Source organism: Orycteropus afer, unplaced genomic scaffold, assembly GCF_000298275.1.
Source record: "Orycteropus afer afer isolate SDZICR_OR568_19922 unplaced genomic scaffold, OryAfe1.0 scaffold00338, whole genome shotgun sequence".
Taxonomy (NCBI): Eukaryota; Metazoa; Chordata; class Mammalia; order Tubulidentata; family Orycteropodidae; genus Orycteropus; species Orycteropus afer.
In genome coordinates this window covers 1,792,754-1,817,081 of record NW_006921925.1, presented here as the reverse complement: position 1 = coordinate 1,817,081, position 24,328 = coordinate 1,792,754, and the positions used below count along the sequence as shown (strand labels likewise).

Genomic DNA, 24,328 nt, shown 5'->3' with positions numbered 1-24,328 from the left:
AGTAGCAACTGGGATCTTAAAAGCTAGCAAGCTGCCATCTAGATGCAACGATGGGTCTCTCCTCGTCCAGAGGAAAGAAAAATGAAGAAAACCAAAATTCATGGAAACAATTAGTCCTAGCAACTGGTACACCATCCGATCTGCAGCCTATACGACTATGAGGCCAGAAGAACTAGATGGTGCTCGGCTACCACTGTCATCCACTTGGAAGGGGATCTATGTAGAAGATCCTTGATAGAGAGAGAGAACAATGTGGAACACAACTCAAAATCATTTGCAGGGGAAAAAAAAGTGGGGGGGGGCAGGTTTGCTGGTCCAATAGAGCCTGGTGGAACCACTGAGACTATGGCCTCTAGCTGCCCTTCATGTCTGGAATTGAACTCACACCTGTGGTTTCCAATCAAACAAAATACAGGCATATGAGTTAAACATTTACCTCAAGTAGTTACACTCCTTGGAGAGAACAATCACGGGAGAAAGAAAGGCTGCTTATGCACAGGGAGACAGCTCAGGGCACAGGACTACATGAAGGGATGGACACTGAGAAGAGGTAACTATGGGGAGGAAGTGAGAGGGGAGCTGTTGCATTGTGGTAAACTGTGGTCACTGACTTGAGACAAAGTGTATGGGAACTGCTGTATGGGAAGTGAATTTGCTGTGTAAATCTTCACCAAAATCACACACACACACACACACACACACAAAAAGAAATACCATTTGACCCAGTCTTTCCATTGCTATATATATAACCTGAAGAAGTGAGAGCCAGGAGAAGAAGAGATGTATTCACACCCTTGTTCATCGCAGCACTATTTACAATAACCATAAGATGGAAACAACCTAGGTGCCCATAAACACAAGAATGGATAACCAAACTAAGGTACATACACACTATGGAATATTATGCAACCTGAAAGAATAATGTAGAATTTGCAAAACACTGTATAATGTGGATGAACTTGGAGGACATTATGGTGAGTGAAATAAATCAATCACTGCAGGACAAATATTGTAAAAACTCAAGAAAATATTTATATATGGAAGGAAATTTTCTTTGTTGGTTACCAGGGGTGGGAGGGGAGTGGACGGAACACTGTCAGATAGGTAGAGACAAGTATTGATTGGGTGAAGAGAAGGGCAATGTACCAAATGTGAGTGATGAACACAGTGGCATTCAGGAAGAGGAAGACAAAGAGAGGTGCATGGAAGGTAGAGACAACAAAGACGAACCCTTTGACACATACAGTACTGTGTTGTCATCAAAGGCAAGCATTGATCTACAGGTGGATAGATAGGTAGACAGGGTGAACTATTAGGTATGTCTATGCAGAGGGGAGTGTGCCCAAGACCATGTATAAGGATGGCAGACACTGTTTCTTCAATTGTATTTGTATGTCCTGTAAGAATTCCCAGTTATATGGTAGAGCTCAAAAGGCACAAGGTTGTAGTCACTTCTTGGCCACAGCTAGCTACCCAGAGAGAAGAAGCAGTTGAACCTGTGGACTCAGGACCATAGTTGCAGTGAACATCAAGCTCAACTGGCCTACCATACTACCAAAAACATTGTTCCACATCCTACTTTGGTGTTGTGTAGCAACTGTGATCTTAAAATCTTGCAAGCAGCCATCTCAATGCAACAATGGGTATCTCCTCATCCAGAGCAAAGAAGATGAAGAAAATCAAAGACACATGGAAACAATTATTTAAAGCAACTGGTACATCATGTGATCCTCAGCCTATATGTCACTGAGACCAGAAGATCTATCTGGTGCCTGGCTACCACTGTCAACCACTCGGTGGGGGATCTCTGTAGGAGATCCTGGATAGAGTGTGAGAACAATGTGGGGCAAAACTCAAAATCATTTTAAAAAAAAGAAGGACAAGTTTTCCTGATCTAATAATACCTGATTGAACCACTGAAACTATGGCCCCTAGCTGCCCTTCAGGTCTGGAACTGAACTCACACCTGTGGCTTCCAGCCAAACAAAAGACAGCTGAATATTTACATTAGGTAGCTACACTCTCTTTAGCGATCAATAATGGGAGAATAGAAAGGCTGTGTATGCACAGGGAGACAGCTTGGGGGCAGCAGTGCAGGGGAGGGAAGGACAAAGGGAAGAGGTAAGTATGGGGAGGAAGTGAGAGGGGAGCTGTTGCATTGTGGGAAATTGTAGTCAATGTCATGAGACAAAGTGTATGTGAGCTGCTGTATGGAAAGTGAATTTGCTCTGTAAACTTTCACTCAAATCACAATAAAATTAGAAAAAGAAAGAAAGAAAAACTTCGAATACTGAGGAGCATAAATATAGCTTAATAAATACTTGTGGTTATTATATTGCTGGGAGAGTCACTGGGAGGCACAAATTGTTACACATTCAACTACTATCTGAAAGGTTGGTGGTTCAAATCCACCTAGAGGTGACTTGAAAGACAGGCCAGGTGATCTGCTTCTGAAAGGTCCAAAACTTGTAAAAACTATGGAGCAGTTCTACTCTGCACTTGTGGAGTTGTCATTAGTTGAATTTTAATCAAGGTTTGTCTACTCCAAAACTAAATCAAACCAATAAATGGATAGACAGGCTGAATGATCAAGTACACGTAGGCAAAAGGGAATATATCCATGACCACCTTTTTTGTTTGGCAGATAAAATTTCTACATAAATATTTGTGTTCATATAAATAGACTAGAACTAACAGGGGGACAAAGTTATGATAACTTCTTAGGCACAGTCAGCCACCCTGATGGAGCAAGTTGTTGGACCTGTGTGCTCAAGACCATGGTTGCAGGAGAATTCAAGCTCATCTGGCATAATATCCTACACAAAAATATTGTTCTGCATCCTACTTTGGTAAGTAGCAACTAGGGTCTTAAAAGCTTGCAAGTGGCCATCTAGAGGCAACAATGGGTCTCTCCTTGCTCAGAGAGAAAAATAAAGAAAACCAAAGATGCATGGAAACAATTAGTCCAAGGGACTAGTAGACCATGTGAACCTCAGTCTGTATGAACATGAAACCATAAGAACTACAAGGTGGAGTTCTGGTAAGATGGCAGAATAGGCAGACAATCTACATAGACCTTCTTCAACAAAGCAAGGAGTAAGCAGTTAACATGGATACAGAAGGTAATCCTGGAGCTGTAAGCTTTGAAAGGAAAGATACAGAAGTGGACTAAACTCCAACTAGTAGAAGAACCTGCATGAAAATACCAAAAAAGGAAACATACAGAGCTGTGGCCTATCAGCGATCCTGAAGGCACAGACAGCTTGGATATTGCCAAGTGGTGTTAGGACCTAAGAATTAACCTAAAAATCAGCCCTGCTAGCCAGGGGCTGCATGGAGGACTGTAATGGTGGCTGATGAATAAAAGGGGAAGCAGCAAAGAGGGAGGGAGATAGGATGACCTATGGACTTTTGGCTGTCTGGAGGGTGCAGTCATCTTGAATGTTTACACGCAGTTCCACCATTTTGGATATTTAAAGCTACAGCATTCTCTAAGATTCCAGGGACCTAAAAATAGGCTCCACTTGCCAAGGACTGCAAAGACATACAGGACACTGAGGACTGGAAAGGTGCAATATTTCCCTTGTTACTCTTATACGCTACATCCTCTTGATGAACCAAGGTCCAGCCATCCCTCACTTCCACCCACCTCCTGGGCTGGCAGGAATTCCATCCTAGTCTGGGGGCCTGCCCCACCCTGCCCAGATTTTTCTTTTTAGTTTGTTTGTTTTTAAATTATTATATAATAATAATAATAAATATTATATATATGTATATAATTGCTTTTTATTATTACTCTTTTCTTCTTCCTTTCCCAGGTTCTAGTTTTCTAGTTTTTTGGCATTTTCTCTCTTCTCTCTTCCTGGATCACATTTTTTGTTTTTTCTTTCTTTCTTGTGGTTCTTCCCATTCTTTGTTTTTCTTTTTGCATTTTTCCCATTTTTTTCTTCATTATTCTTCTACTCTACCATTTTTTTCTTATTCCTCCCTCCTCAGATATTGCGGGTATCCCCCCCACCCTTTCTTTTCATATTTCTTTTGTCTTTTAAAACTATTTTAAATATTTTTTCATTTATTGACATTTTTCCTTTTTTTCTCTCCCTCTCTATTTTGGTGATTGTTTCTGTGTGTTTATGCAGTGTGGGTTTTTTGTTCTCTTGCTTTTACTTTTTTGATAATTTTTCTATTGTTGTTTTGTCTAACTGAGAGGGAGCCAGCAACTGTACCCATATGACTCAACCACTCCTGCACCTCTTGCAGCTCTACTTACTGAGTGAGAGCCACCCCTTCCTTCTGCACCACTGGCAAATAATACACAACCACCAATAAAAGCCTGACTCACCTTTAACTGCTCTTCACAATGAACAGAAATCTGTGCAGCCACTCTCATTCTCTATTACACCCACCAGGAGATAGGTGTTGAGTGCATAAATGTTGTCAACTAGTGAATAGAGGAGCACAGTACCCTGCTTACTCAGATATACTCTCCCCCTCCCCCCCCCAAAAAAAACAAAGAAAATGAAAGTCTTGGGTGAATCATTCCAATATACAATCACCAATTAAATATAAATACAACAAAGTCACTAAAGCTTGGAGACAACAGACCATCACAGTCCACACAAAGAAGCAAGATAAAACAGTAGAAACAAGGGAGCAGGATACAGAACCAGAACACATCTTGGAGGAGGAAGCAGCCCTGGAACTCCCTGATAATGAATTCAAAAGAATTATATCTAGGTATCTTCAATGGCTTGAGAGACAAATCAAGAAAAACACTGAAAAATTTAAGGAAAACAAAGACAAAACTCTAGAACAATTTCAGAAGAAAATACAGGAGAAAAAAACAAAATAAATGAAAAATTAGGAATGATATAAAATCTAGAGATACAAATCCAGATTAATACTAAATTTTCAGAAATAGATAACACATTGAAAGGGCAAAAGAATGGAATCAATGGAACACAGAGTTAATGAGATTGAAGACAAATACCTGAATACTTCTTCGGAAAGGGGTCAATCAGAAAAAAGATCAAAACAAAATAAAGCCTAAGATTCATGTGGGATACAAACAAGACAAATAACCTACTTGTAATTGGAATTCCAGAACAGGAGGAGAAAAAGAAAACCACAGAGAAAATTGTCCAAGATTTTTTGGAAGAGAACTTCCCTGATATGATGAAAGATGAGACTATATCCATTCAGGAAGTCCAATGAACCCTGAACAGGATAGACCCCAAAACGAAATCACTGAGATATATCATCATCAAACTCACCAAAACCAAAGACAAAGACAGAATCCTGAAAGCAGCACAGGAAAAATGAAAAGTTACCTACAAATGGCAACCAATAAGACTAAGCTCTGATTTCTCAGCAGAAAACATGCAGGTGGTAAGGCAATGGGATGGTATATATAAAACCCTGAAAAAGAAGTTTCCAACCAAGAATTATATTAAAAAAAAAAAAAAAAAAAAAATCTCACTGCTGTTGAGTCAGATCTGACTCATAGTGAGCCCTCTTTGGGTTTCTGAGGCGGTGTCACTACAGTAGTAAATTGTCCAACCTTCCTTCTGAGGAGTGGCTGGTGAGTTTGAACAGCCATCCTTCTGGTTAGCAGTCAAATACCTTAGGCACTATGCCACCAGGGCTCCCCAAGAGTTATATAGCCAAGAAAATTGTCCCTCAGATTGATGTTGAAATTAGGAGATTTCCATATAAGCAGAAATTATGGGAATTTTTTAAAACCAGAACAACCTTACTAGAGATACTAAAGGGATTCCTTCTAACAGAGAACCAATAAAGGCAGACAACAACCAGCCATGAATACACATGATGACGTAACTCAGAAACCAACATAGTTGTGGACATATCCAAAGTAAAATAAGCTTACAAGATGGTAAACAGGGAACCTGAGACATCAATTGGCAAATGGGGACAACTACAAACCAAAAAGAGGGAAAAAATAGTGTAGTTACAGAACTTCTAAATGCCGAGGGAGTCAAGAGAGTTGTCAGATAAAATGGACTGTTTAAACTTGGGGAAAAAGTTATAAATCACAGGGTAACCTCAAAGAAAAATGATAGACCTTCACATCACAATAAAATAGAGGACAAGCACAAATGTTTAGCAAATACTAAAATAGCATCAATGAAGGAAATTATAACATGATTCATAAATAAAATGAGCTCTTCACAGAAAATTATATGGAACAATGAATCCAGGAACACCACAAAAAAACACATAACAAAATTATAGCAATAAAGTCATATTTTTGATAATTACACTGAATGTCAATGGATTAAATGCACCACTCAAGAGACAGAGAGTTGCAGACTGGATAAGAAAACATAACCCATTGATATGCTGTCTACAAGAAACACACCATAGTGACAAAGACAAAAATAAACTAAAAATCAAATGTTGGAAAAAGATATATCAAGCAAATGGCATCTGTAAGGGAGCAGGAGTGGCAATATTAATTTCTGATCAAATTGACTTTAAGATGAAACCCCCACAAGCAACAAGGAAGGACATTATATAATGATTAAAAGATCAATCAAACAAGAAGATATAACCATAATAAATATCTATGGACTCAATGAAAAAGACCCAAAATGCATAAAGCAAACTTTAACGGAATTCAAAAGACAAATAGATGACTCTACAGTCATAGTTGTTGTTGTCGTTATGTGCTGTAGAGTTGGACAGCGACCCCTCCTTAGGTTTCCGAGGCAGTATCACTATGGAAGTAGATTGCCCCATCTTCCTTCTGAGGAATGGCTGGTGGGTTTGAACCACCAGCCTTCTGGTTAGCAGTCAAGTGCCTTAGGCACTTTGCTACCAGAGTCTTTAATACACCACTTTTAATCATAGATTGTTGTTGTTGTTGTTATTTGCCGTCGAGTCGGCCCCGACTCATAGCGACCCCTCCTTGGGTTTCCGAGGCAGTTATCACTACGGAAGTAGGATTGCCCAATAGATAGAGCAATTCAAAAGAATTTCAAAGACACAGAAGAACTAAACAATACAATCCACCAACTTGACCTTATAGACATCTACAGAGCACTCCACACAGCAACAGCACAATATACATTCTATTCTAGTGCACATGAACATTCTCCATGATAGACCATATGTCAGGTTATAAAGCAAGCCTTAATAAATTTTAAAACACTAAAATACTGAAAAGCATCTTCTTGGATCACAATGTTATAAAATTAGAAATTAATAATAGAAAGATCAATGGAAAAAGAGCAAACACATGGAAACTGAACAGCACCCTCCTTAAGAACAACTGAGTAAGAGAAGAAATAAAAAGTGAAATTGAAAAATTCCTTGGATCAAACGAGAGTGAAAACACACATACAGAAATCTTTGGGACAGAGCAAAAGCAGTGATCAGAGGCCAATTTATAGCAATAAATGCACACATCAAAAAAGAAGAAAGAGACAAAATCAACACTTTAAACCAATATTTCCAACAATTAGGGAAACAACACCAAGAAAAGCCTACAGTCACCAAAAGAAAGGAAATAATCAAGATTCAGGCAGAAATCAATGAAACAGAAAATAGAAAGACAATAGAAAAAAATCAATAAGACTGGAAGTTGGTTTTTTGAGAAGATTCATAAAATAGACAAACCACTGGCAAATTAACAAAGGAAAAGAGGGATAAAATACAAATAAAATGAATAAGAAACAACAGAACAAACTGAAATAAAACATAATATCAGGATACTATGAATGACTGTACTCCAACAAATTTGAAAATCTTGAAGAAATGGACATATTTTTAGAAACACACCACTTACTTAAACTAACACAGACTGAGGTTGAAAAGTTGAACAGACTTGTAAAAAAAAAAAAGAAATTGAACAGTTCATAAAAAGAAATTACCAATAAAAAAAAGTCCTGGCCCACATGATTTCACTGGAGAAATGCTCAGGGAAGAACTGACCCAAATCCTACTCAAACTATTACAGATCATAGAAAAGGATAGAATCCTCTCAAATTCATTTTATGAAGCAAGCATAACCTTGATACCAAAACCAGGCAAAGGCATCGCTAAACAGAAAAACTACAAACCAATATCCCTCATTAATATAGATGCAAAAATCTTCAACAAAATACTGGCCAATAGACACCAACAATATATCAAAAAAATAATACATTATGACCAAGTAGGGGGTTCATACCAAGTATGCAAGGACTGTTCAATATTAGAAAAATAATCAACATCATCCATCACATAAATAAAACAAAGGAAAAGAACCAAATGATCATAATCAATCAATGCATAAAAGGTATTTGGTAAAATCTAACACTCATTCCTGATAAAAACTCTCATCAATATTGGAATAGAAGGACATTCCTCAACATAATAAAGGGCATCTATGCAAAACCAACAGTCAACATTATTCTCAATGGAGAAAGATTGAAACCATTCCTCTTGAGAACAGGAACCAGACAAGGATGCCCGCTATCACTACTTCTATTCAACATTGTACTGGAAATCCTAGCCAGGGCAATAAGGCAAGAAAGAGAAATCAAAGGCATCCAAATTGGTAAGGAAGAAGTCAAACTATCCCTATTTGCTGACGATATGATCCTATACATAGAAATCCCAAGAGACTCAGTAAAAAAACAAAAGAAGACAAAACAAACCTACTGGAACTAATTAAGAAATTAAGCATAGTGGTAGGATACAAGATCAACTTACAAAAATCAATTGGATTCCACTACACCAGCAAATAGATTGCTGAAAAGAAGTAAGAAAATCAATACCATTTCCATTAGCTATCAAAAAAATAAAATACTTGAGAATAAATCTTACCAGGTGTGATATTTGGAGCTGTGTGTCAAATTGGCTGGACTACAATTATGTGTGGTTTAAGCGGTTGTGATATGGTTATTCCCATGATGGGATCAGATAAATATGTTTTGAGCAGCCAATCCACTGAAAGGGAGTTTCCCTAGGGGTGTGGCCTGCTTCCAGTATATTTATGGACATCCTGGGAAAAGAGACACTCTTCTGTGGATTGGGATTCTGTTGTGCTGCCTACAACTGTCCATGGGTGAACAATCCACCATTCAGCCTGCAGATCTTGGATTTGTCATTTGTTGGAGCCAACAGCCAGTATACTGCTTGCCAGTCTTGAGCTCCTCAGCCCCTGCAGCTGTGAGAGTCGGGAAAAGACTCCAGCTTGACATTTGATCCAAGGATTTTGGACTTGCCAGCTTCTATAAGTGTGTGAGCCATTTTCCTAAAATAAATTTCTCTTTCTCTCTCTATATAAGCTTTAGTGGTTTTGTTTCTCTAGAAAACTCAGTCTAGCACACCAGGGACACAAAAGACCTGTACAAAGAAAACTATAAAAACTACTTCAAGAAACCATAAGAGATCTACATAAATGGAAGAAGATACCATGCTCATGGATAGGAAGATTGAACATTGTGAAAATGTCAATTCTACCCAAAGCAATCTACACATTCAATGCAATCCCAAACCAGATCCCATCAACATTCTTTAAGGATATGGAAAAACCACTAATTTTATAGGGAAATTAAAGAGACCTCAGATAAGCAGAGCACAATTAAAGAAGAAGAAGTAGGAGATCTCACCTTCCCAGATCTCAAAACCTACTGTTCAACCACAGTATTCAAAATAGCCTGGTATTTGTACAATGACAGACACATACACCAGTGAGATAGAATTGAGAACCCAGAAATAAATCCATCAACCTGCGGTCAGCTCATGTTTGATAAAGGGCTGAAATCCATTAAATGTGGAAGAGATTGCTTAACAAATGGTGTTGGCAAAAGTGGATATCCATTTGCAGAAAAATGAAAAAAGATCTGTACCTCACAACCATACACAAAAACTAACTTCAGATGGATCAAAGACTTAAATGTGAAACCTAAAACTATAAAGATTCTCAAGGAAAACCTAGGGGCAAATTTATGGCATAAATAGATAGTCAAACATAACCCAAAATACACAAACAGCAGAAGATAAACTTGATGAATGGGGCCTTCTGAAAATTAAATTTTTATGTGCTTCCAAAGACTTCTGCAAAAGAGTCAAAAGAGAACCTACAGACTGGGAAAAAATATTTGGCAATGACACATTTGACAAGGGACTTATCTCTAAAATTTATAGGAAATTTTAATACTTCACCAACAAAAAGACAAATAATCCAATTAAAAAATGGGCAGAAGACATGAATAGACACTTCACCAAAGAAGATATTCAGGCGGCCAACAAACATATGAAGAAATGTTCACAATCATTAGCCATTAGAGAGATGCAAATGAAAACAACAAGATACCATCTTTCCCCAGCACTAGTAGCAAAGTTCCACAAGACATAAAATAACAAATATTGGTGAGGATGTGGAGAGATTGAGACTTTCATACACTGCTGGTTGGACTGTCAAATGATACAACCAATGTGGAAAGCAGTATGGCAATTCCTTAAAAAGCGGGAATTAGAAATACCATTTGATCCAGCAATTCCATTACTAGTGTATATCCTAAGGAACTGAGAGCCAGGGAAAAAACAGATATATGCACACCCATGTTCATCACAGCACTATATACAATAGCCAAAAGATGGAAACAACCTAGGTGCCCATCAGCAGAAGAATGGATAATCAAACTATGGTACATGCACACAATGGAATACTATGCAACCCTAAAGAATAATATAGAATCTGCAAAACACCACGTAACATTTGTGAACTTGGAGGACATTATACTGAGTGACATAAGTCAATCACAGAGGGACAAACTAGTCCATTATTGTAAAAAGTCAAGGAAAGGTTTATATATGGAAGGAAACTTTCTTTGTTGGTTACCAGGGATGGTAGGGGAGGGGAGGGAACACTGTTAGATAGGTAGAGACAAGTATTGATTTAGGTGAAGGGAAAGGGAATGTACCAAATGTGAGTGATTAACATGGTGGCATTGAGGAAGAGGAAGAGGTACAGACAGCAAAAAAATGAACCCTTTTGCATATACATACTGTGTTATCAGTGATGGGAAACACTGATGTATGGGTGGATAGATGGGAGGACAAGCTTAATGATTAGGTATGGTGTGCTCATGACCATGTATAGGGTTGGCAGACAATGTTTCTACAAGTGTATTTGTATGTTCTGTAAGAATTCTCAGTATGTAGTAGAGCTGACAAGGGACAAGGTTGTAATCACTTCTTGGCCACAGCCAGCTACCCAGAGGAAGCAATTAGTTGGACCTGTAGACTCAGGATCAAGCTCAATTGGAGTAACATACTACACAAAACATAGTTCTATATCCTACTTTGGTGAGTAGCGACTGGGTTCTTAAAAGCTTGCAAGGAGCCATCTAGATGCAACAACGGGTCTCTCCTCGTCCAGACCAAAAAAGAATGAAGAAAACCAAAGACACATGGAAACAATTAGTCCAAGTGATTGGAACACCATGTGATCCTCAGCCTATATGACTGAGAGCAGAACTAGAAGGTGCCCAGTTACCACTGTCAACCACTTGGACGAGGATCTATGTAGTAGATCTTGGATTCAGTGGGAGAACAATGTAGAACAAAAGTCAAAATCGTATTTTAAAAAAGATTTTTAAAAAGTTTTGCTGCTCTGATAGAGGCTGGTGGAACCTCTGAGACTATAGCCCCTAGCTGCCCTTCAGGTCTGGAATTGAACCTACTCCAGTGGCTTCCAGCCAAACAAAAGACAGGCATATGAGCTGTACATTTACATTAGGTAGATACATTCCTTCGAGAGATCAATCATGGGAGAATAGAATGGGTGTGTATGCACTTGGAGATAGCTCTGGGGGAGGAGTGCATGAAAGGGAAGGACACAGGGAAGAGGTAACTATTGGGAGGAAGTGGGAAGAGAGTTGTTGTATTGTGGGAAATTGTACTCAATGTCATGAGACAAAGTATAGGTGAACTGTTGTATGGAAAATGAATTTGCTCTCTAAAATTTCACCCAAATCACCATTAAAAAAAAAAAACAAAACAAAACTATATCGTGCTCGGTTACCACTGTCAATCATTTGAAAAGGGATCAGTGTTGGAGATCCTGGATAGAGTGGGAGAATAATGTGGCACAAAACTCAAAATCATAAAAAAGACCAGATCTACTGGTCTGATAGAGGCTGATAAGAATCCTGAGACTGTGGTCCCTAGTTACCCTTCAGGTCTGGAATTGAACTCACTCCTGTGGCTTCCAGGCAAACAGCAGACAGGCATATAGGGTGAACATTTACATCAGGTAGATACACTCCTTAAAATGATCAATCATGAGAATACAGAAAGGCAATATTTGCACAGGGAGATAGCTCAGGGGGGTGGAACATATAACTACAGGGAGAAAGTGGGAAGAGAGCTATTACATTGTGGGAGACTGCCATCAATGTCATGAAACAAATCGTGTATGAAGTACTGTATGGAAAATGAATTTGCTCTGTAAACTTTCACCAAAATCCCAACTAAAAAAAAAAAAAACTAAACCCACTGCCATCAAGTTATTTCCAACTCATAGTGGCCTGTAGGACAGAGTGGAACTGCCTCATAGGGTTTCTAGGGCTGTAAATCTTTATGGAAGCAGACTGCTTCATCTTTCTCTCACAGAATGGCTGGTGGGTTTGAACTGCTGATGTTTTGGTTAGCAGCCCAATTTTTTAACCACTGCACCACCAGAACTTCTTCTGTCTCTGCCAGTGCTTGGCTATTCTCACTATTGGTTGATACGTGCCTAACAGTTTATAAACAGAATTCCTCATTTTCTGCATCCTTCAGGTCACAAGAAGCTCTACCACCTGAAATTTCACATCCTTGTCCCCCCTTGAAGCTACCTGCAATTTTGAACTGTACAATCCTTTCTTGATATTCTTCAATAAATTACTGTACATTTTATATCTAGTAAGAGGCTTCAAACAGAACAACAATTTACTCTATGGTTTAAAATTAATACAGGTGTTTTCAGAGTTGTATCCTTTCACCTTATTTATTCAATCTGTATGGTGAGCAAATAATCCAAGAAGCTGGAAACTATGAAGAAGAATGAGGCATCAGGATTGGAGGAAGACTCATTAACAACTTGTGATATGCAGATGACACAACCTTGCTTTCTGAAAGCGAAGACTTGAAGCACTTAGTGATGATGATCAAAGACTACAACCTTCACTATGGATTACACTTCAGCACAAAGAAAACAAAAATCCTTACAACCAGACTAAGAAGCAGCATCATGATCAATAGAGAAAAGACTGAAGTTGTCAAGGATTTTCTTTTTTTGGACCCACAATCAACTTTCACAGAAACAGCAGTCAAAAAGTCAAAGAATGTACTTCATTGGTCAAATTTACTGCAAAATACCCTGTTAAAGTGTTAAAGAGCAAAGATGCCACTTTAAAGACTAAGGTGTGCCTGACCCAACCCATGGTATTTCCAATTGTCTCCTCTGCATGTGAAACCTGGACAATGAATATGGAAGACTGAAGAAGAATCAATGAATTTGAATTATTGTGTTGGCAAAGAATATTGAATATATCATAGACTGCCAGAAGAATGAACAAATCTGTCTTGAAAGAAGTACAGCCAGAAGGCTACTTAAGAGTGAGGATGGCAAGGCTTTATACCTTTTACTTTGGTCATATTATCAGGAGGGACCAGTCCCAGGAGAGGGACATCATGCTTGGTAAAGTGGAGGGTCAGCAAAAAGAGGAAAACCCTCCATGAGAAGGAGTGACACAGTGGTTGCAACAATGAACTCAAACATAGCAATGATTGGGAGGATGGCACAGAATAGGGCAGTGTTTTGTTTTGTTTTACAGAGTACAGTCACTGTGAGTTGGAACTGATTCAACAACACCTAACAAGACCAACAACAGAGAAGCTTCAAACAGTAAGAGTCTTGAGGGAATACACCTCTTTTACATGCAACAACATGATAAATGATGACTGTGGTAGTTAAGGCTATATGTCAGCTTGGCTGGGCCTGATTTTGAGTGGCTGCGCAGCTGGTTGTAGTTATTCTCCTTGATGAGATTCACAAACAGCTCCATGGTGAAATCTGCCACTAGAGGCTGAGCAGCTGTTTTAGGGATTTGGTCTGCTTCTGGTACATAAGGAGAAGTTTTGAGGAAGGTCTCTGCTGCTTTATGATGCACTTGGACCCTGCATGTAGCCAAGTCTTCATTTAACAACCTGCCATGTTTCCTGCCAATCTTAGGATTGTCTCTGGACTTGAACTAGTGGCCAGCCATGTTTTTTGGTAATATTGGGACAGTGCCATTTTGTCAACCGTTGGCTTGTTAGCCTCAGCAGCCACCAGCTGCCTGACTGAAGAGACATCTCTAGCTCCAGTGGGCCAGGAGCAAGAGGTACAGCTGAAACCCAAAGTTGAGAGGCTTTCTCCTAGCCCCTAGAGCTTGGCACTTTGAACTCAGACTTTTCTCCTCCAAAGCTACAAGAGAAAAACTCCTGTTTGTTGAAACCACCTATTTGTGGTATTTTCTGTTAGAGTAGCATAAACAACCAAAACAATAACAAAATTGAAGTTGTCAAAGATTTCATTCTATGTGAACCAGTGATCAATGACCATGGAAGCAGTAATCAAAAAATAAAACAATCTATTACATTGGGCAAATGTACTGCAAAAGACATCTTCAAGGATGTCACTTTGATTAGTAGTGCCCCTCACGTAAGTCATAGTATTTTCAATCCACCCTTATGCATACAAAATCTGGAAAATGAATAAGGAAGATCAAAATATTGATGCCTTTTAATTATGGTGTTGATGAAGAATATTGAAAAAACCATGGACTGTCAGAAGAATAAACAAATTTGTCTTGGAAGAAATACAGCCAGAATGCTGCTTTGAAGTGAAGATGGTGAAACTTTGTCTCTTGTGCTTTGGATATGTCATCAGGAGGGATCAATCTCTGGAGAAGGATATTATGCTTGGTAAAGTAGAGGTATAAGCAAAAGAGAAGGAGACCTTCAATGAGACAGATTGACATAGTGACTGTAACAATGGACTCAAACATAACAGTGATTGTGAGGAAGGTGCAGGACCAGGCAACATTTTGTTCTGTTGGACATAAGATTGTGATGAGTCAGAGCTGACTTGTGGATACTTAACAACAACAACAGCTGGTATGCTTAACTGGGGTACCATTTTTTTTTTTTTTTTTTTTTTGCAACAGCATTTTTGAAACAGAAATATGAGGTAGATAAATAAATTCAGTAACATTGTATACTTTGTTTGTCAATCCATTCAATTGTCTACACAAACCCAGTCTTGGGGCAAAGTGGATGGATTGCAGTCTGGAAATGAGAATGACTCTGCCCATATGTGACTTGCAATCACTTATTTTAGTGAATCTTGGCTTCAGTTTTCTTTTCTATGAAATAAGAGAATTGGAGTACAATTTATTTTCAAGAGTAAGATTCTAAGAATTTGCAGAACCCTGCCTTCCTTAACATTAACATGACCCATTCATGAAAGAAAGCACATTGTAATTTCTACTGTTACATCAGGAACGCATATCAGAAATCCTGACTTAGTCAATACTTTCACCTGTTGCCAACTATAATTAAGGCATTTGGCCATTCTCAATCTAATAAATGATTAAACCTAGCAATAAATGTGTATGTAGAAGTCTGGCTCCACTGACTAATTCATCTCTGCTTACTGCTATAGCCATTATTAGCATATATCATAACTTGGGCTTCTGTCCATAAATAGAGGATAGTTATTAGCAAATGAATTATTGTCATCCTGTTTGTCCAATTTCTATTTTAAACAATAACCCTTTCTTAGGTAAGGTATCACCTTTTGGTTTCTGCAAATAGGGAGTAGCGGTGGCCATCTGCTGACCTCTAACTTTGCAAGGGGAAGAAGGACCCAGAACAACATAAGCAGCCCATGGCTGTTTCCTAAAAGGCAGAGGTCAGACACTGCCACTACTCTCCAACTTTTTTTTTTAACAATTCTAACACTAACCCTCCCTCCTACAGCACTCTACTTCTTTGCTATGTTTGACAATTTGTTGCAATAGCCAGATAGAAGTAATAGACAAACTATTGGATTTGGGGTTTATTAGAGAATTAACAGGCTGGAATTCAGGTTCAGGAATTCTCAGGATACAATTCTTCTATCAAGAAAGGCTCCCTACAGCCATGCCTGTAGGCATGCCTTTCTTTGGTCCTCAGCCTCTTAGCCTGGCCTCTGCCCTTCCTGGACAAGTGATACAAAGCTCTTTTAGTTGTGTTGATAGGTGCACCCCACTCTACCAGCAAACCTCCTGGCCAAAAGCACTCAGATTTCTTGCTCCATGAACCAGCAAGCCTACTGCTCTGTCTCATGATGGTCTTGGATCTGCTGCCTCTGCTGATGCTGCTGTCTTTCTGCCATCTCTTTGCCAAGGAAATCCAGCAAGAGATCTCAGGTTCAAGGACGTGCTCTACACTTGGCTGCTCTTTCTGTCTTGATGGTAGTGAGGACCCCATTTTCCACTTCAAGGATGGTTAGTAGAATAGCAAAACTCACCACTCCCCATGTTAGGGTTCCATGCACCTTATTTGCACAGTCCCACCCCACACGGGTGCCAAGTACATTATTTACATTATTTTCAAGCCATCCAATCCCTTTGGTGGTCCACAAGCACCTCACACTTGCATAGTTCTACCCAGTCATGTGCTGGGAATCACAAAGACAATGGTTAGAAGAGCCATACTAAGTAATTCACTGCACCACAGCTTCTAAAAACTTGTTGCTGTTATTAGTTGCCATAAAATTGATTCAAACTCATGGTAACCCCATGTGTGCAGAGTAGAACTGCTCCATAGCACTTTCAAGGCTAGGACATTTTGGAAGCAGATTGCCAGCCTTACTTCTGAGGTACCTCTTGGGTGGCTTTGAACCACCAACCTTTCTGTTGGTAGTTCATTACTTACCACTTCTGCCACCCAAGGACTCCTTTCTAAAAACTAACACTCTATGAATTCATGGACTGGGCATAGTGTTTCAGGAAGAATTAATCAAATATGTCTTTGTACTTCTATGGATTTTGGGCATAGCTCCAATGTATTTATTTAATCTTTGTAGGCACAATGCCAAGCCTGGTATGTAGTAGTAGATTCTTTAATAAATGAGACTTGATCATTGATAGTAATCATTCAGATCATTCTTTTGTCCTTGAAGTAATGGACATATAACTACTGGACACCCAAAATCCTCTCCAAATAAAACTAACAACCATAAATAAGAATGCCAGACTGAAGTGGAAGGATCAGAGAGCAGAAGAATCAGTGGTTGATACAAATTATTAGAATAAATTTCAAACAAAGACCATTCCTATCATTTAGTCCATTTTCCAGTATCTGGAGCTTTTCTATGGAGGCATTCATTCATTCAACAAAAATATATGGATCAGGTATTGTTCCAGGTAACAAAGTTATTGTCCCTGCTTTTTAAGAATTTCACAGGATAATGGGTAAAAGAACATGCAATCAAAGAGTTAAAATTCAGTGTAAATGGAATGACAGAAACATATCTAAGGAAAAATATGGGCACGAGTAGGAAGTGATTTGCTCCAAAATTCTGAGTTTAGGAATATTAGGAAACACAAGAAGCTTGAGAATAGTCTGAAGTATGACAAGAAGTTTTCCAGACAGAAGAGGAAGCCATTTTAGAACCAGAGAAGAGCATCTGCAAAAATACAGAGATGTGAAATAGCATAGCAAACCACCAGTTGGTATCAACTCAATTTCAACTCATGGCAACCCCATGTGTGTCAGAATAGAACTGTGCTCAGCAGGGTTTTCAATGGCTGGTTTTTGGAAGTAGATCACCAGGCCTGTCTTCCAAGATGCTTCTGGATGGACTCAACCCTACAATCTGGTTAGGAACTGAGTGTATTAACCATGTGTATCACCAAGGACTCCATAACAAATTTAAAACCCACTACCATTAGGAGCTCTGGTGGCATAGTTCCTAAGGCATGTGACTGCTAACCAGAAGGCTGGCAGTTCAAACCCACTAGCCATTCCTCAGAAGGAAGATTGGGCAATCTACTTCCATAGAGATACTGCCTCAGGAACCCAAGGAGGGGTTGCTATGAGTCAGTAACAACTTGATGGCAGTGATTTTTTTTTTTTCTGTTGAGTTGAATCCAACTCATAGCCACCCTATAGGATGGAATAGAACTTCCCCATAGGGTTTCCAAGGCTGTAAATCTTTACAGAAGCAGACTGCCTCTTCTTTATCCTGTGAAGGGGCTGGTAGGTTCAAAATGCTTATCTTTTTTTTTTTTTTTTTTAGCAGTCCAATACTTTGACTACAATGCTACCAGAGCTCCTGATAGCAAATTTAGAGAGCTATGAATAGCTCAGTATAGTTGGAGCACAAGATTCTTGGAAAGGGTGGGAGATTGCACAGAGAAATAAGCTAGGAACCAGAACGCAGGATCTGTACCTGCTGAGAAGTTTTTACTAGATCTTAGTGATCAGAAGTCTCAATAGTCCTGAGATACAGAGAATCTCTTGGTCACATTTTCATTATTATCTGTGACTCATCCAGGTTGATTTATCCCTTTTGCCCATGTGATTTTGCTTGGATCTCTCCCTAAGATAATTTCAAACTCTTCTGGGGATCTTTTAAAAAAATTTCCTTCTATGTATTTTGAGTTATGGTAAGATGGCAGAATAGGCAGAAAGACTTCACAGACCCTCTTCAACAAAGAAAAGGGGAACTGATTAACATAGATACAGAAGATAACCCTGGACCCCTGAGCTTTTAAGGGAAGGACATAGAAGTGGACTAAACTCCAACTAGAAGGAGAATTTTCATGAAAACACCAAAAATGGAGATATACAGAGCTATGGTCTGGCAGCAATCCTGATGGAACAGACAGCTTGGATATTGCTGAGTGGTGGTAGGACCTAAGAATTAAATTAAAAATCAGCCCTGCTAACTAGGGACTGCATGGAGGACTGCTCTGGTGGCTGGTGAATAAAAGGGGAAGCAGCCAACAGGAAGGTGGGCTGAGCTGTGGACTTTTGCCTGTCCAGAAGATGCAGCCATTTTGAAAGTTTACAAGTAGTTTGACCATTTTGGATATTTAAAGCAACAGTATTCTCCCAGATTCCAGGGACTTAAGAACAGGCTCCACTTGCTGGGAGCCACAAGGACTTTCTGGATGCAGACAACTGGAAAGGTGCGACATTCCTCTTGTTACTCTTATATCCCACATCTCTTGCTGAATAGAGGTGTGGCCATCCCTCACTCCCACTCACCTTCTAGGCCATCAGGAATTCCATCCTAGTCTGTGTGCTCGGAAGGAGGCTGGTGCCTTGCCCTTCCCTGCCAGGAATTGTTTTTCTTCTTTTTGTTTTAGTTTGTTTGTTTTTGTCTGTTTTAAAACTACTACTACTACTATTATTATTCTCCTTTTAATTATTATGCTTTATTCTTCCCTTTCTAGGTTCTAGTTTTCAGCTTTTATTTTTCCCCTGTTCCTGGTTCCATTTTTTTTTCACCTTTCTCATGGTTAACTCCATTCCTTGTTTTTCTTTTAGCGTTTTTCCCATTTTTTTCTTCATTATTCTTCTTCTCTACCTTTATTCTTTTATTGCCCTCTCCCCAGATATTGTCTTTTTTTTTTCCATTTTTTTATTTTTGATTACTGTTCCTGTGTGATTACACTGTGTGTTTTTTGTCCAATTGCTTTTACTTTTTTGATGGTTATTCAATTGTTATTTTTGTCTGAATGGGAGACAGCAAAGTCCCCATATAACACAACTACAACCACACATCCTGCAGCTTCACTTAGTGAGTGAGAGCAACCAATTCCTTCATAACCAATGGACCAACAATAAATAACCACCAACAAAAGCCACATTCACTCGTAGGTGCTCTTCATAAATAGTTAACAGAGATCAAAATACAACAACATCACAATGTCTTGGAGACAACACACCATCATAGTCCACCCAAAGAAGCAAGATAAAGTGGTAAACACAACAGAGCAGAATACAGACCCAAAACACATCCCTGAGGAAGAAGCAGCATTGGAACTGCTTGATAATGAATTCAAAAGAATTATATTTAGGTATCTTCAAAGGATTGAGAGACAGATCAAAGAAAACATAGACAAAACCCTAAAAGAGTTTTGGAAGAAAATACAAGAACAAAATAACAAAATAAGTGAAAAATTAGAAATCATTCAAAATCTACAGCTAGAAATCCAGAAGATTAATACTAATTGTCAGAAACAGATAAACATTGAAAGGGCAAAGGAGTAGAATTGATACAATGGAAGACAGAATCAATGAGATTGAACACAAATACCTGAATAATTCTTTGGTAAGAGATCAATCAGAAAAAAAAAAAAAAAATCAAAACAAAATGAAGAAAGCCTACAGTTCATGTGAGATACCATACAAAGGAATGGTCATTGTAATTCTAGAATAGGATGAGAAAAATAAAAGCACTGAGAAAATTGTCCAAGATCTGTTGATGAGAACTTCCCTGATATGATGAAAGATGAGAATATATGTATTCAGGAAGTCCAATGAACCCCAAACAGGATAGACCCCAAAAGAAAATCAAGACATATCATCATCAAACTTATCAAAACCAAAGACAAAGACAGAATTCTGAAAGCAGCATGGGAAAAACAAAAAGTTACTTACAAAAGACAACCAGTAAGAATAAGCTCTGATTTCTCACCAGAAACCATGCAAACAACAAGGCAATGGGATAGTATATATAAAACCCTGAAAGAGAAAAATTTTCAACCAAGAATTATATACCCAGCAAAATTGTCCCTCTGTTATGATGGTGAAATTAGGAGATTTCCAGATAAGCAGAAACTAAGGGAATTTGTTAGAACCGGACCTATTTACAAGAGATACTAAAAGGAGTCCTTTGAAAAGAGAACCAAAAATAGCAAACAACAACCAATCATTGATACACAAGATGACATAACTCAGAAAGCACAGCTATGGATATATCCAAAGTAAAATAAGCTTACAAGATTGTAAACAGGGAAGCCGAGACATCAATTGGCAAAGGAGGACAACTACAAACCAAAAAGAGGGAAAATACTGTGTTGTTACAGAACTTCTAAATGTTTAGGAAGTCAAGAAAGTTGCAAGACAGAATGGACTATTCTAAACTCGGAGAGAGGGTAACTTCAAAGAAAAATGATAAACCTTCACATCACAATAAAAAAGAGGACAAGCACAAATAATCAGCAAATATTAAAAGAACCACAAAAAAGGAAATGATAACATGATTTTTAAACATAATGAGCTCAGTACAGAAAATAATATGGAACAAAGAAACCAGGAACACCATGAAAAAACACATAACAAAAAGACAGCAACCAAATCATACTTGTTGATAATTACATTGAATGTTAATGAATTGAATGCAGCACTCAAGAGATGGAGAGTTGCAGATTGGATAAGAAAACCAAACCCATCAATATGCTGTCTACAAGAGACACACCTTAGAGACATAGACAAAAATCAAAGTTTGGAAAAAGATATATCAAGCAAATGGCAACAAAAAAGAGCAGGAGTGCAATGTTAATTTCAGATCAAATTGTCTTTAAGACAAAAACCATCATATGAGACAAGGAAGGACATTATATAATGATTAAAGAATCAATTGAACAAGAAGATATAACCATAATAAACATTTATGGACCCAATTAAAGAGCCCCAAAATATATATATGAGACTTTAAAAGAGGTGAAAGACAAATAGATGACTCCACAATCATAGTGTGAGACTTTAATACACCACTTTCAATCACAAATAGAACAACTTGAAAGAAACTCAACAAAGATGTGGAATAGCTAAACAATACAATCCACCTTAGAATCCACCTTCACCTTAGAGACATCTACAGAGCACTTACCCAACAAAAGCACAATATACATTCTCTTCTAGTGCACATGGAACATTCTCCAGGATAGACCATATGTTAGGCCATAAAGCAAGCCTTCATAAAATTAAAAACATTGAAATGCTGCAAAGCATCTTCTCAGATCATAATGCTATCAAATTAGAAATCAACATTAGGAAGATCAACGATAAAAGAGTAGACACATGAAATCTGAACAATACCCTCTTCAAAAATGACTGGGATATAGAAGAAGTAAAAAATGAACTTCAAAAATTCCTTGAATCAAATGAGAATGAAAACAAAACATACTAAAATCTTTGAGAAACAGCAAAAGCAGTGATCAGAGGACAATTTACAGCAACCAATGCACACATCAAAAAAGAAGAAAGAGCCAAAATCAACACTTTAAATCAACATCTCCAACAACTAGGAAAAGAACAATAAGAAAAGCCTACAGTCAATAGAAGAAAGGAAATAATCAAGATTCAAGTAGAAATCAATGAAACAGGAAACAGAAAGACAAGAGAAAAAATAAACAAGACTAAAAGTTTGATACTTTGAAAAGATTAATGAAATTGACAAACCACTGGAAAATTTAACAAAGAAAAAGAGGGAGAGAAAACAACATAAATAAGAGATGAAATAGGTGACATCACTACAGAGCCAACTGAAATAAAAAGGATAATATTAGGATACTATGAAGAACTGTACTCCATCAAATTTGAAAATCTGGGAGAAATGGACAGATTTCTAGAAACACACCACTTACCTGTTGTTGTTATGTGCCATTGAGTCAAACCCGACTCATAGCGACCCCTCCTTGGGTTTCTGAGGCAGTATCACTACGGAAGTAGGATTGCCCAACCTTCCTTCTGAGGAGTGGCTGGTGGGTTTGAACCGCCAGCCATCTGGTTAGCAGGCAAGTGTCTTAGCCACTATGCTACCAGAGCTCCCAATACACTGCTAGTGGGACTAAACTGACACAAACTGATGTGGAAAAGTTGAACACATCCATAGCAAAAGAAGAAATTAAACAGGTCATATAAAAATTGCCAACATAAAAAATGTCCTGGCCCAGACGGTTTCACCAGAGAATTCTACCAGACATTCAGAGAAGAACTGACACCAATCCTACTCAAACTATTCAAAACATAGAAAAGGATGGAATCCTCTCTAACTCATCCTATGAAGCAAGCATAACCTTGATACCAAAACCAGGCAAAGACATCACTCAAAAGGAAAACTACAGCCCAATCTCCCTTATGAATATAGATGCAAAAATCTTCAACAAAATCCTAGACAATAGACTCCAGCAACATATGAAGAAAATAATTCATTATGACCAAGTAGGGTTCATGTCAGGTATGCAAGGATGGTTCAGCATTTGAAAAACAATCAACATCATGTATCACATAAATAAAACAAAGAAGAACCACATGATCATATCAATTGATGCAGAAAAGGCATTTGATAAAATCCAACACCCATTCCTGATCAAAATTCTCAGCAAAATAGGAATAGAAGGGACATTCCTCAACATAAGAAAGGGCATCTATGTAAAATCAACAGCCAACATTATTCTCAATGGAGAGAGACTGAAACCATTTCCCTTGTGAACAGGAACCAGATAAGGATGCTGTCTATCACCACTTCTATTCCACATTGCACGGGAAGTCCTAGTCAGGGCAATAAGGCAAGAAAGTGAAATTAAAGGCATCCAGAATGGTAAGAAAGAAGTCAAACTATCCCTATTTGCTGATGATATAATCCTATACCTAGAAATCCCAAGAGACTCAGTCAAAAATCTACTGGAACTAATTGAGGGATTTAGCATCGTGGGAGGATACAAGATCAACATCCAAAGATGAGTTGGATTCCTCCACACCAGCAAAGAGATTGGTGAAAAAGAAAAAAAAGGAAATCAATACCGTTTATAATAGCTACCAAAAAATAAATAAATAAATAAAATATTTGGGAATAAATCTTATCAGGGACACAAAACACCTGTACAAAGAAAACTATGAAAAACCACTTCAAGAAAACATAAAAGGGAGTTCTGGCAAGATGGTGGACTAGGCAGAAAGACTGTACAGACCTTCCTCAACAAAGAAAAGGGAAACCAATTAACATAGGCACAGAAGATAATCCTGGACCCCTAAGCCTTGAAGGGAAGGATATAGAAGTGGACTAAACCCCAACTAGGAGTAGAATTTGCATGAAAATACCAAAAAGGAGACAGATGGAGCTGTGGTCTGGCAGCAATTCTGAGTGATCCTGATGGCACAGACAGCATGGAGATTCCCGAGTACTGGTAGGACTTAAGAATTAACCTAAAAATCAGCCCTGCTAGCCAGGGACTGCACAGAGGACTGCTCTGGTGGCTGGGGAATAAATGGAGAAGGTGAAGAG

The 24,328-nt window shown here is 38.4% G+C and overlaps 1 pseudogene; it reads left to right on the top strand.

Moving 5' to 3' along the window:
- Positions 1-17,115: 17,115 nt before the first annotated feature.
- LOC122151235 overlaps positions 17,116-24,328 on the top strand; it is a 12,675-nt pseudogene continuing 5,462 nt past the window's right edge.